A 14,183-nucleotide genomic window follows, 5' to 3' on the forward strand; every position below is an offset into this window, starting at 1 on the left:
GAAAAGCTTACTTGTAGCAACATCACAGACAAATAGCATAAAATCAACAGCATTGACAAGAAAATCTTAACATTAAATATAAATTATACACAGTTTCAACACAATTAGAACCAAGTGCCAAGAGAACGTAATGTTGTATTTCGGGTTGTGTTGGTTGGTTCAAAAACTGAATTGTTGAAAGGATGTTCTTGAACCTAGTTGTGTGGGACCTCAGGCTTCTATACTTCCTGCTTGATGGTAGCTGCAAGAAGATACCTTGGCCCAGATACTGGGGACCTTTAATGATAGACATTGCTTTCCTGAGGCAGCGTATGCTCTAGATACATCCGATGATGAGGAGAGATGTACCCATGATTATTGGGCAGAGTGCACTACTCTTCGTTATTTCTCATGTTCCTGTGCATTTGAATTGCTGTACCAGACAATTATGCAACCAGTCAGGACTCTTTGAACAGTACATCTATAGAAGTTTGTAGATGAATATTCCAACCCCTATTCCATTCTCACAAGTCAGTCTAGACCCTCCTCTTCTGTCACGATAAAGCCACACTCAGGTTGTATGAGCAACACCTTATATTCCATCCAGATAACCTCCAACCTGATGGCATGAGTACTAATTTCTACAGCTTCCAGTAATTTTTCCTCCCTTCCCTTCTTCATTACCCCACTCTGACCACTTTTACGTATCTTCTCCTCCCCAGTGTCCCTCCTCCTTTCTTTCTCCCATGGTCCATTCTCCTCTCCAAACAGATTCCTTCTCCAGCCCTTTATCTCTTCTTCCTATCATCTCCCAGTTTCTTAATTAATCTGCCCTCTCCCAGCCACCTGGCTTCACCTGTTATCTTTCAGCTTGCACTCATTCCCCTCCCCCTCCTTCTTATTGTGGCATCTTTCCCCCTTCTTTTCCAGTGCTGATGAAGTGTCCTGGTCTGCAACATTGACTGTTCATTCATTTCCATAGATGCTACCTGACCTATTGAGTCAGGTAGAGGCGATCTTCGGAGACACCAAAGAAAAAAGCCCTAACTTGCACAACCCATCCTCATATGACATGAGGTGCTGGGACCTGCATGGGAGGTTGGTCAAGAGGTTACCAGTTCTTAGGAATTCAGAATGAGCTAGTAAATATGATTCAACATTTGCTTTGCAGGAGAGCGGTTTCCTTTCTGAATGGAGACCTGTGACTAGTGATATGCCACAGGAACTGGTGTTGGGTCCTTTGTTGTTTGTCATCTGTATCAATGATCTGGATGATAATATAGTAAAGTGGATCAGAATCCAATAAGGGAATGAAGGTCTCTGGTCCCAGTACAGATCCATGGGAGCCCGCAGTTTAAATGGTTCAGCACAGACTAGTTGGGCCAAAGGTCCTGTTTCTGTGCTGTACTTTTCTGTGACAATGATTCTAATTCTAGACAGCTGATTGACCTTTGGGCTTTGACCGCCGAACTTGCTACTTTACTGCCTTGTCCTGTTGTTTAATCACAGATTACTGGTGTACTGTAATGACTCCATTTATGCCTCTCATTTCTGTCAGTTTTGGTATTATGAATTATGAAGACATTTTATTTATGCCAAAGACTTTGAAAATCAACTTAAGTTCCACACTGTTCAATTAGATTGTATAATTTATTTTCCTTGTAGATTAACTTTTTTATGCTTTTTGTACTTTTATATAACTACCTTTTTTAAATCTAATTGTTTAGTATGTTTCCAAGTGGTTACAGTTCTCTTATATTACTCTGAAGGTTCTTGGGTATTGTAGTATTTGAATAGGGGCTGTCTGGTTGGTTAACTCCTTCATATAACATTTGAATGGAATGTCTGTTAACTATGGAAATTCAATTAGCAATGTGGTAAAAGAAGAGCTGAGCATATTGGCCCTCTCTCTCTCTGCTTTGTTCTTTTCTGCTGTTGCCCTCTTTCACTATTCTCATTTCCAATTCCTTAGTTCTCTGCGCTGAATAAAAGATCATGAGCAACAAACTTTGTACTTCTTTCTTATCATCAGAATCAGGTTTAATATCATTGGCATATGTTGTGAAATATGTCGTTTTCGGGCAGCAGTACATATTGTAATACATAATTTAAAATAAACTATAAAATGCAATAAGAGGTTTGTTTGTTCTCCCCATGCCCGTGTGGATTTCCTCTGGATGCTCCAGTTTCCTCCCACATTTCAAAGATGTGTGGGTTAGTAAATTGAGGGATGCTATGCTGGCACGAAAAGCATGGTGGTAATTGTGGGCGGCCACAGCGTATCCTCACGCTGTGTTGGTTCTTGATGCAAACGATGCATTTCACTGTATGTTTCGATGTTTCAATGTACATATGACAAATAGCACTCATCTTTAATCTTTAATCATTAGATCAATAAAATGCACAATGCAATTTATTATTTTATCTGTGTGAACTCAAGGTAGAAATGAGCTTAGTCCTGTACTGCATCACTTTATTAGAGAGGTGCTAGAGCTGGTTTTAAATTTTGTAGTTTGGGGAAAAATACACACGCAGGACAACAAATACTTTTCCAGGTCTTAAATTCCTTTACCTGTTTTAGATGTTCTATTGCAGAAAATGGGTATCAAAATAAAAACAACAAAATAAATTAAAACAGTTCCTGCTACTACAATCTCAGTTTAATTTCAGACTACATCCTTATTACGTATGCAGTATGAAAATAACTAAAACAAAATATACAAAACCAATACGGTAGTGGCAAATCTTAAAAAAAGCAATACAACAATGTTTGAAACCCACCAACCCTGTACATTATACACAACATTGAAAGTATGAATAAATACATCTCATCTCAACTAAGAGATATGCTTACATTTGGAATACACATGCTTTAGCATATAGGTTAGACCTTGAAATGAGTTCTCCTCGCCCACGCTACATGGACAGAGATTAACACATTCACATTACTGTGTTACATTCAAATTCGGTCATGAAACACTAAAGACGGACGAATAAATTTTTACAATATACTGCCTTGTAATTGAATTATTGTCTGGTGGCGCAGTGAGATCAGTGCCGGGCTCAAGAATGGAGGTTCCTGAGTTCGATCCAGTGATAGACCACTCCCGAGCGCGCTCTCTATCCGTGCCGGGTTGATGTCGAGCTCGCAACTCGACCTCATAAAAAAAACACTACCACCTCCAGTTTAAATTCCCACACGGAATATTATGGAGGTTCAAATACCCAAACCCAAACCTAGTAGGCCAATTAAGGAGCTTCGCAATCACACTATCCAGTGCTGATCAATTTACTCGCAAAAATCTAAAGCATCCTCCTGTAAAACACATCAAATTACTGATATTCTAGATTTACAAACCAGTATAAATGAATTTACATGGATATTATCAAGTATTATTCACCTTTCCGCACTGAACCTGGGAAAAGCATTCGAACGTCGTCCTTTCTAAAACATGGCAACTCTTTGTTCTACTCCACCCATGCAAAATTACATCACCATTTTCTCTTAAAGGCACAGGCAGCTATTTTACCATTACCAAGGTGAATACACAAGTGCATTTTAACAATAAAAAAATCATATTTAACAGTCATCTGGCTACATTTGTCAAAGGTCAAAGTTGAGTTTAATGGCCTATGCACATGGATCTCTGAGCACTGGTGCAATGTGTGCAGCAGCATCAGAAACAGAATCAGAATCAGGTTTATTATCACTATCATATATGATGTGAAGATTGTTGTTTTGCAGTGCTAGTGCAGTGTACTATAAATTACAAAATAAATAAATACAACAGCAAAATGTGGTAGAATTCATGGACAATTCAGAAATCTGATGGTAGTATTCAGAAGAGGTCATGTCCAAGATAGTGAGGATCCTTAATGATGGATGACACTTCTTGAGATATCATATCTTGATGATTTCTTCGATGTTGGGGAGGGTTGTGCTCATAATGGAGCTCATTATCCTCTTCAGCTTCTTGTGATCCTGTGTATTGGACCATCCATACAATGCAATGATGCAACCAGTCAGAATGCTCTCCACGGTATATCTACAGAAATTTGCAAGAGTCTTTCATGACGTACTGAAATTCCTCAAACCCCTAACAAAGTAGAGCCACTGTTGTGGATTCACAATAAATGCATAAATGAAACGTAAATTAAACATAAATGACACACTATTTCTTTTCAGTAGACAACACAATTAAAACAAAAAAAGCAAACCTATTTTTGTGCAAACTGGTCAAAGTGTTTGTAATGTTGCTAAAATGGTATTATTAAGGTTATGCCGGTTTCTTAAAGAACCAAATTGTTGAAGGGAAGTAGCTGTTCTTCAACCTGGTGCTCCTGTACCTCCTACTGAGGATGGTAGATAGATAAATACTTATCACAAAGGAATTTGTATTGTCACAGTAGCATTACAAGTGCACAGATATTCACGTATTACGAGAGAAGTAAGAAAGAATTAAAATAGTCACCTTAAAAATAAGATCTACAAGATTTACAAATCAAAGATTACAAGATTTACAAGGTTTACAAGATTGCCAAGTTTACCAAGTTCACACTGATAAGATGGTAGTGCAACAATTACCATAATATTATACAATAATGGGTGACATTCCGACTGTCCAGATAACAAGTGATGGTAATTTTGCACAGGGTGTCCGTTATAGCAGGGTGTGTAAACTGTGCTAAACTGAGCTTAAACAGAGCTCTGGTAAACAGAGATTAATAACGGTCTAACAGGAGTGGGTTCCTCACTTCCTCGGCTAGTAGCTGAGGGTAAGAATGACCTCATATAGCACTCTTTGAGCAGCACAGTTGTCTTAGTCTATTACTGAAAGTGCTCCTCCATTCAGCCAAGGTGGCATGTACAGAGTGAGAAACATTGTCCAGAATTGTCAGGATTTTCTGGAGGGTCCTTTGTTCTGCTGCAGCCTCCGGTATGTCCAGTTTGACTCCTAGAACAGAGCAAAACTTTTGAATCAGATTATTGCGCCTGTTGCCATCACCCATGTTGATGCCATTGTCCCAGCACACTAATGCATAGAAGATTGTACTAGTGACAACAGACTGGTAGGACATGTGAAGAAAAGGCCTGCATACTCCAAAGGACCTTAATCTCCTCAAGAAAGTAGAGACAACTCTATCCCTTCTTATACACTGCCTCTGTGTTGGTGCTTTAGTCAAGTCTGTCTTCCAGGTGCACCCCCAGGTCCTTGTAGGTCCTCATCTTACTGATGTCGATGATTCAGTGTGCACCATTTGAGTGAGACCTCCACCAGGGCCCTGTATTCATCCAGCTGTATTCCCTTTATATAGCCAACTATTGCTGAGTCATTAGAGAATTTCTGCAAATGACATGACTCAGTGTTGTATCTAAAGTCAGAGACATACAGAGTAAACAGGAAGGGAGCCAATACAGTCCCCTGTGGGGCCCCAGTGCAGACACATAGCTCTGAAACTGCACAAACTGTCGTTTCCCAGTCAGGTAGTCCATTATCCAGGATACAATGAAAGTGCCAACCTGTATTGAGTGGAGCTTCTCCCCCACCAGTGAGGGCTGTATGGTATTGAAGGCACTTGAGAAATCAAAAACATGATCCTCACAGTGTTGCTCTGCTTATCCAAATGAGAATAGGCTCTGTTCAGCAGGTAGATGATAGCATCGTCCAGTGTATTTCTGGTAGGCAAACTGCAGGGGATCGAGGGCAGATCTGACCAGGAGTCAGAGATGAGCCAGGAACAGTCTCTCTAGGGGCTTCATGATTTGTGAGGTCAGGGCCACTGGGTGGTAATCATTCAAAACTTTGGGTTGGCTCATCTTCGGTCCTGGGACCACACGTGATGTTTTCCATACAATCGGGACCCTTTCCAGGCTGAGACTCAGATCGAAAATGTGCTGGTGAACTCCACACAGCTGCTCAACACACTTCTTCAGGACCTTGGAGTTCACACCATCCAGTCCTGATGTTTTCCCATCGCAGTGAGAAGATGGCAAGGCCCATATGGTGAGAATATTTGATTTTGGATGTTACCTTCTTGAGGCAGCACTGACTAGATACCACTGATGGAGGGGAGAGACTTGCCTATGATGCATTGAGCAGAGTCCACCACCTTGCAGGGCAATGCACATTATTTCTAACAGAAAATAATTAAATGGTTGACTGGTAAATAATCTCCACATACATTGATTACAACCTGGAATTGACTGCCACAAGTTGTTACTGAAACAGAAACATCAAGTACTCTTGAAAGTAATTATGTAAATTGCTTGAAGAAGGACTTTTACAAAAAGTAAGAGTTAGATTGATGAAGTAAATGTTTATCCATCATCATGAACGGTCACCCTAGATAATAGCAACTCCATGCTCTAGAGGACATTTTCAACAGCATACGAGCACTACAGACAAAGGGTGGATGGAGTTAAACAGTGAAAAAATTCAATTGAGTTCTGTCTCATGGCTTTATAGAAATACCTTTCAAGATTCAGGATTGTTTATTGTCATTCTTCAGTACACAAAGGTAAAGGAGAATAAAATGATTGTTTCTCCAGATCCGGTGCAGCATGAAAAAAACACAATCTGCATGAAGGCACAATAAAGAACAATACATATAAATATAAAAGCAATCCTATAAAGCACAATAGACAAGTAACATATATATATACACATACACTCATTGGCCACTTGTACACCTGCTCATTAATCAACCAACTCAATATATAGAAGCATACAGACATGGTCAAGAGGTTCAGTTGTTGTTCAGACATCAGAATGGAGAAGAAATGTGATCTAAGTGACTTTGACTGTGGAATGATTGTTGCTGCCATAGGGGGTGGTTTGAGTATCTCAAAAATTGCTGATCTCCTGTGATTTTCACACACAACAGCCTCTCAAGTTTATAGAGAATGGTGCAAAAAATAGTGAGTGGCAGCTCTGTGGGAAAAAATGCCTTGTTGATGAGAGAGGTGAGAGGAGAATAGCCAGATGATTCAAGCTGACAGGAGGGTGAAAGTAACTCAAATAACCACAATTTACAACGATAGTGTGCAGAAGAGCACCTCTGAATGCACAACATGTCAAACATTGAATGTGCTACAGCAGCAGGAGGTAACCCCTAATAAAGTAGCCACTGAGTGTACATTGACTGATTGTATATACATGATGTTACACTATATGATGTATATGTGGTGGTGGTCAGCAGTGGTGGGCTGGGTTTATGGATGGAGGTTTTAAATAGCCTTATGGTCTCCCTATTCTTCCTGCAATAGAACAACCCAGAACTGAATGGAATACAAGTCTATGTTCTATATGTTTTGTTATTGTCTGTGCCCTTTCTTTGATGAACCACTTATAAGGTTAAATTGGAGTTACCAGATGAGATTAGTATACGTTAGAATTTATACTAATTCATTCAGCCACTTCAAGTTCTTCAATTCCTTTCATACTTATTTACTGCTTATTCCTCCATTAAATTCCTTACAGCCTCTTTCTGTGAACAATGACATCTTCATTATTCTTGAGAGTTTGGCAGCTTTCTCAGGTATCATTTAGGATTTTAAAAAATGTCCTTCTGTAGAATTATTCTCCACTGGCTAGTTTTCCTCATCTAAAAGTTATCACAAAATACTACAACATTAGCTAACCTAAAGACTAAGGCAACCAAGGGAATTTATTGAACTGCAGATAAATATGCGAATAAGCAAGTGAAACATAATACACAATATGTAACACTACAATAGATATTATACAGTCCAGATTTTGAGTGTTTTATTTGGCCCTCTAGAATAAGTTGCAGTTGGCTTTTGAAATTATTTTGCATTTGAAATTATTTTGCAATTTAAATGAGTACAACAGCTGTCAAGATAAAAAAAAAGCTTGAAAATACCTTTTTCATATAGAACTATTATGAACTTTAATAATAGTCTGCTGAGTCTGAAATCTGGTCTCAATCCTTGTACTCTGGAGTCATGTATGCAGTTTGTTGCCCTATTTCCAAGTCAACTTAGCATCATTCTAAACATGGTTCTTCTGTTTTCCAACTTTGTTCCCCTCTTCCCAAGATTTCTGCTTAGAAGTCCTCTTTTCCCCAGGATTTCTGCTCCCACACATGGGGAATCCATCTCTCCCTCACACCCCTTGCTATCCAGAACCTCACACTTTCCTGATATCCTGAATTGAACTCTTTTCTCATAATCCCCACAATGCTATTCCTGGCCATTTACTAATGTTCCAGTTTCCCACAATCTAATTTAGTAGTCCAAGAGCAACAGTCAATATGCTGAAGAATTCAGCTTCTCATTCTAGACGTGGTCTAAAACGTCGACTGTTTATTCCCCTCCATAGATGCTGACTGACCTGCTGAGTTCCTCTGAGTTGATCTGTAGGGAAAAAGGAACTGTTGAGACTTAGGTTTGAAACACTGCATCATTGTGAAAATGGCATCAAAATTGTCGCAGTTGTACCAAGAACACAGTACATTACAACATAATGTCTGTGCCAACCATAATGCTAAATTAAGCTAATCTCATCTGTCTGCACACGGTCCATATCCCTGCATTCCCTGCCTGTTGATGTGTCTATCTGAAACACCTGTTTCCACTACTCCCTTTGGCAACATATTCTCAAACACAGAATGTACGGCACGGTACGTAACATTTGGCCCACCATGTTGTGCCGACCAATGTAAACCTGCTCCACTATCAATCTAACTCTTCCTTCCTACACAGTCCATAACCCTACAATTTTCTTACATCCTTGTGCCTGTCTAAGAGCCTCTTAAATGTCCCTGTTGTATCAACTTCTACCACCAACACCCACCTCCTCCCTCTCCCCTGGCTGTGCATTCGAAGCGCTTACATTCTGTGCATTTTCTGTGTAAAACAAAATTATATCTAATTTTTACCTTAATCTTTCCTCCACTCATCTTAAATCAAGTTGATGTTGTCAATCAAACTTGGATACAGCCAAATGAAATAGTGTTCCTCCAGGACCAAGGTACAAAACACTGTAGCAACAGACATACACAGCACATATAAAAAGAATACCAGTAAACATACAGTCTCACAAGAAAAATAATATACCCTAAGTCCCTGAGTGTAAAATTGTGTAGAATATAAACACAAGAAATTCTGCAGAAGCTGGAAGTCCAAAGCAAAATACACAAAGTGCTGGAGACACTCAGCAGGTTAGCCACATCCATGGAAGTGAACAACCAACGATTTGGGTCTCAGCCTGAAACATTGACTACTTGTTTGTTTTGGGTGCTAAAAATATAAACACCAGCTGCAGTCAAAAGCAAATCAGCCTTGCAGGAATCCAATTGCTATCCTTAGGAAAAGGGTTATGACTGTCCACTCTCTCTATACTTTATTCTCTATCAAGTCATTTCTCAATTAATTTTGCTCTAAAGAGAGAACTCCTAGCTTGCTCAACTCAGATGACAGAGAAACATAGAAAACCTACAGCAAATACAGGAACTTCGGCCCACAATGCTGTGCCAAACATGTACTTATTTTAGAAATTACCTTAGGTTACCCATAGCCCTCGATTTTTCTAAGCTCCATGTAACTATCCATGTCTCTTAAAAGACCCTATTGTATCCACCTCCATCACTGTTGCCAGCAGCCCATTCCATATACTCATCATCCTCTGCATAAAAAACTTGCCCCTGACATCTCCTCTGCACGTACTTCCAAGCACCATAAAGCTGTGCCCTCTCGTGTTAGCCATTTCAGCCCTGGGAAAAAGCCTCTGATTATCCACATGCCTCTCATCATCTTGTACATCTCTATCAGGTCACCTCTCATCCTCCACCACTCCAAGGAGAAAAGGCCGAGTTCACTCAACCTATTCTCATAAGGCATGCTCCCCAATCCAGGCAACATCCTTGTACATCTCCTCTGCACCTGTTCTATAGTTTCCATATCCTTCCTGTAGTGAGGTGACCAGAACTGAGCACAATACTCCAAGTGGGGTCTGACCAGGTTCCTATATAGCTGTAACATTACCTGTCACTCTTAAACTCAATCCCACGGTTGATGAAGGCCAACACACCATATGCCTTCTTAACCACAGAGTCAACCTGCACAGCTGCCTTGAGTGTCCTATGGACTCGGACCCCAAAATCCTTCTGATCCTCCACACTGCCAAGAGTCTTACTAGTAATACTATATTCTGCCATCATATATGACCTACCAAAATGAACCACCTCACATTTATCTGGGTTGAACTCCATCTGCCACTTCTCAGCCCAGTTTTGCATTTTATCGATGTCCCACTGTCACTTCTGACAGCCTTCCACACTATCCACAACATCCCCAACCTTTGTGTCATCAGCAAATGTTCCCTATCCAGGAAGCATCCTGGAAATTCCACTCTGTATGCTCACTAAAACTTCTACAAGCTGTTCCAGAATAGAACACAATGCTCCAAGTATGGTGTAACCAGAGTTTTATAGAGCTGAAACATTACCTCACAGCTCTTGAACTCAATCCCTGGACTAATGAAGGCCAAACACCGTATGCTTTTTTAACCACCCTATCAACATGTGCAGCATCTTCAAGGGATCTATAGTCATGAAGGTCAAGATCCCTCTCTTCCTCCACATCACTAAGAATCTTGCCAATGCAATATACAATGCTGGAGGAACTCAGCAGGACATGAAATAAATAATCAGTTGATGTTTCTGACCGAGACCCTTCATCAGGACTGAAAAGGAAGGCGAAAGAAGCCAGAACAAGAAGGTGGAGGAAGGGAAAGGAGTACAAGCTGGAACATGAAAGGTGAAGCCAGATGGGTGGTGGAGGAAGTAAGAGCCAGGCAGGTGACAGGTAGAAAAGATAAAGGGCTGATTAAGAAGGAATCTCATAGGAGAAGAAAGTGGGCCATGAGAGAATGGAAAGGAGGAGGGGCTCCAGGTGGAGGTGATAGGCAAGTGAGAAGAGAAGAGGTGAGAAGGAAGCTAATATGGGGAATGGAATAAGAGGGAAGGGGAGGGGGTTTAGGAAAGTTGGAGAAGTTAGAGAAATCAATGTCCACGCTATCAGGTTGGAGGCTACCCAGTCTAAAAAAAGTCATTAAGAAAGATGGAATACAGAAGTAAGCTAGCCAATAATCTTAAAGTGGATACCAAATGTTTCTTCAGATATATAAAATGTAAAAGAGAGGTAAGGATGGATATCAGATTGCCGGAAAATGATGCTTGCATGGTAGTAATGGGGGATAAGGAAATGACAAATAAACTGAGTAAATAATTTACATTAGTCTTCACTGTGGAAGACACAAGCAGTATGATGGAAATTCCATAGTGTCAGCTGTATGAAGCATGTGAAGTTGCGATTACCGGGGAAAAGGTTCTTGGGAAACTGAAAGGTCTAACGGTTGATAAATCACCAGGACCAGATGGTGTACATCCCAGGGTTCTGAAAGAGGTATCTGAAGAAATATTGGAGGCACTAATCATGATATTTCAAGAATCATTCGGCTCTGAAATGGTTCTGGAAGACTGGAAAAATTACAAGTACCACTCCACTCTTCAAGAAGGGAGAGAGACAGAAGAAACAAAATTATTGCCCAGTTAGTTTGACCTCAGTGTTTGTGAAGATGTTGGAATCAATTATTAAGGCAGTGGTTTCAGAGGATTTGGAGGCATATGATAAAACAGGCCATAGTTGTCAAGGTTTCCTCAAGAAAAATCTTGCTTGACAAATCTGTTAGAATTCTTTGAAGAAATAACAAGCAGGATAGACAAAGGAGAATTGGTTGATGTTTTGTACTTGGACTTTCAGAAAGGTGTAAAAGAGAGGTAAGGATGGATATCAGACCAAGTGCCATATATGAACCTGCTTAACAATTTAAGAGCAAATGCTATTACAGCAAATTTACTCGCATGGGTAAAACAGTGGCTGATTGGCAGGAGTCAAAGAGTGGAAATAAAGGGAGCATTTTCTGGTTGTCTTCTGGTGACTAGGGGTGTTCCACAGCGGTCTGTGTTGGGACCGAATCTTTTTACGTTATGTGTCAATGGCTTGGGTGATGGAATTAATGGCTTTATTGCAAAGTTTGCAGATGATGCAAAGATAGGTGGAAGGGCATGTAGTTTTAAGGAAGTAGAGAGGCTACAGAAGGACCTAGAAAGATTTTGAGAATGAGCAAAGAAGTGACAAATGGAATGCTGTGTCGGGAATTGTATGGTCATGCATTTCGGTAGAATAAATAAAAGAACAGACTATTTTCTAAATGAAAAGAAAATACAAAAATCTGAGGCACAAAGGGACTTGGGAGTCCTTACGCAGGAGTCCCTAACTTTTTAGGTTGTGTCTGTGGTGAGGAAGGCAAATGTAACGTTAGCATCAATATCAAGAGGACTATAATATAAAAGCAAGGATGTAATGTTGAGGTTTTGTCAAGTACTGGTGAGGTTTCACTTGGTAATTTGGGAGTAGTTCTGGGCCCTTTATCTGAGAAGCAAGCTATGATAGTTTCCCGCATTGTCTAATACAACCACAATCTTAGTGTCATCCACAAATTTGCTTATCCTGTTTACCAGATTTTCATCCAGATCATTGATATAGATGGCAAATTACAATGGACCCTGCACCAATCCCTTCGACACACCACTAATCACAGGCCTCCAGTCAGAGGGGTAACTATCTACCACCATTCTCTGGCTTCCCCCCGCAAAGCCAAGGTCTATTCTAATTTACCACCTCATCTTGAGTGCCAAGGGACTGAATCTTAATAACCAAACTCGCAGGCAGGACCTTGTCAAAGGCATTGCTGAAGTCCATGTAGACAACATCCACTCTCTTGCCTTCTTCGACATTCTTTGTAACTTACTTGAAAATCTATATAAGATTGTTTAGGCCTGACACCACACACAAGGCAATGTTGACCATACCTAACCCATCACTCTCTCTGTCCAAATACCTATTTGGTCCTTTTTAATGTATTGCAATAATTTTCCCACTACCGATGTCAGGCTCACTAGCCTATAATTTCCTGGCTTATTCTCAGATCCTCTGTAATTTGCATGTGGTCTATGGCCTCGCTGCCTCACGTCAATAGACTCTGTGGCTATTTTTTGAGTAAATACAGATGCAAAAAATCCATTCAAGATTGCCCACATCTCTTTCTAGCTCCATGCATAGTTGAACATTCTGATCTTCCAGAGGAGAAATTTAGTCCCTTGCTATCCTATTGCTCTTAATATATCTGTAGAAGCCCACAGGATTCTCCTTCACCTTGTCTGCTAGAACAACCTTATGCCTTCTTTTAGCCCTCCTGATTTCCTTCTTAAGTGTTATCATCAAGTACCTCCTTTGTTTCTGCCTGCCTAAACTTTCCTAGGTTACAACAAGCTTGAAAGAATGCAGAGCCTAGTGGAGAAGTGGCCGACAGAATTCAGTCTGGAAAAATGTGAAGTGAAATGTTAATGGCAAAACGTCTCCATAAGACCATAAGACCATGAAACAAAGGAGCAGAAGTCGGCCATTCGGCCCATCGAGACTGCTCCACCATTTTATCATGAGCTGATCCATACTCCCATTTAGTCCCACTCCCCCACCTTCTCACCATAACCTTTGATGCCCTGGCTACTCAGATACCTATCAACCTCTGCCTTAAATACACCCAATGACTTGGCCTCCACTGCTGCCCGTGGCAACAAATTCCATAGATTCACCACCCTCTGGCTAAAAAAATTTCTTCGCATCTCTGTTCTGAATGGCGCCCTTCAATCCTTAAGTCATGCCCTCTCGTACTAGACTTCCCCCATCATGGGAAACAACTTTGCCACATCCACTCTGTCCATGCCTTTCAACAATCAAAATGTTTCTGTGAGGTCTCCCCTCATTCTTCTAAACTCCAAGGAATACAGTCCAAGTCCAGATAAACATTCCTCATATGTTAACCCTCTCATTTCCGGAATCATTCTAGTGAATCTTCTCTGTACCCATTCTAACGTCAGCACATCCTTTCTTAAATAAGGAGACCAAAACTGCCCACAGTACTCCAAGTGAGGTCTTACCAGCACCTTATAGAGCCTCAACATCACATCCCTGCTCCTATACTCTACTCCTCTAGAAATGAATGCCAACATTGCATTCGCCTTCTTCACCACCGACTCAACCCGGAGGTTAATCTTAAGGGTATCCTGCACGAGGACTCCCAAGTCCCGTTGGATCTCAGAACTTTGAATTCTCTCCC

General features: G+C 40.6%; 1 protein-coding gene across 5 annotated transcripts in view; it reads left to right on the forward strand.

Annotated features, from left to right (window-relative positions):
* The window catches only part of LOC134341158 (CUB and sushi domain-containing protein 1-like), a 2,430,601-nt gene that overhangs the window by 1,714,946 nt on the left and 701,472 nt on the right, over positions 1 to 14,183 (forward strand). The gene's annotated exons all lie outside the window — the stretch shown is intronic.

The sequence above is a fragment of the Mobula hypostoma genome, chromosome 2 (assembly GCF_963921235.1).
Source record: "Mobula hypostoma chromosome 2, sMobHyp1.1, whole genome shotgun sequence".
Taxonomy (NCBI): domain Eukaryota; kingdom Metazoa; phylum Chordata; class Chondrichthyes; order Myliobatiformes; family Myliobatidae; genus Mobula; species Mobula hypostoma.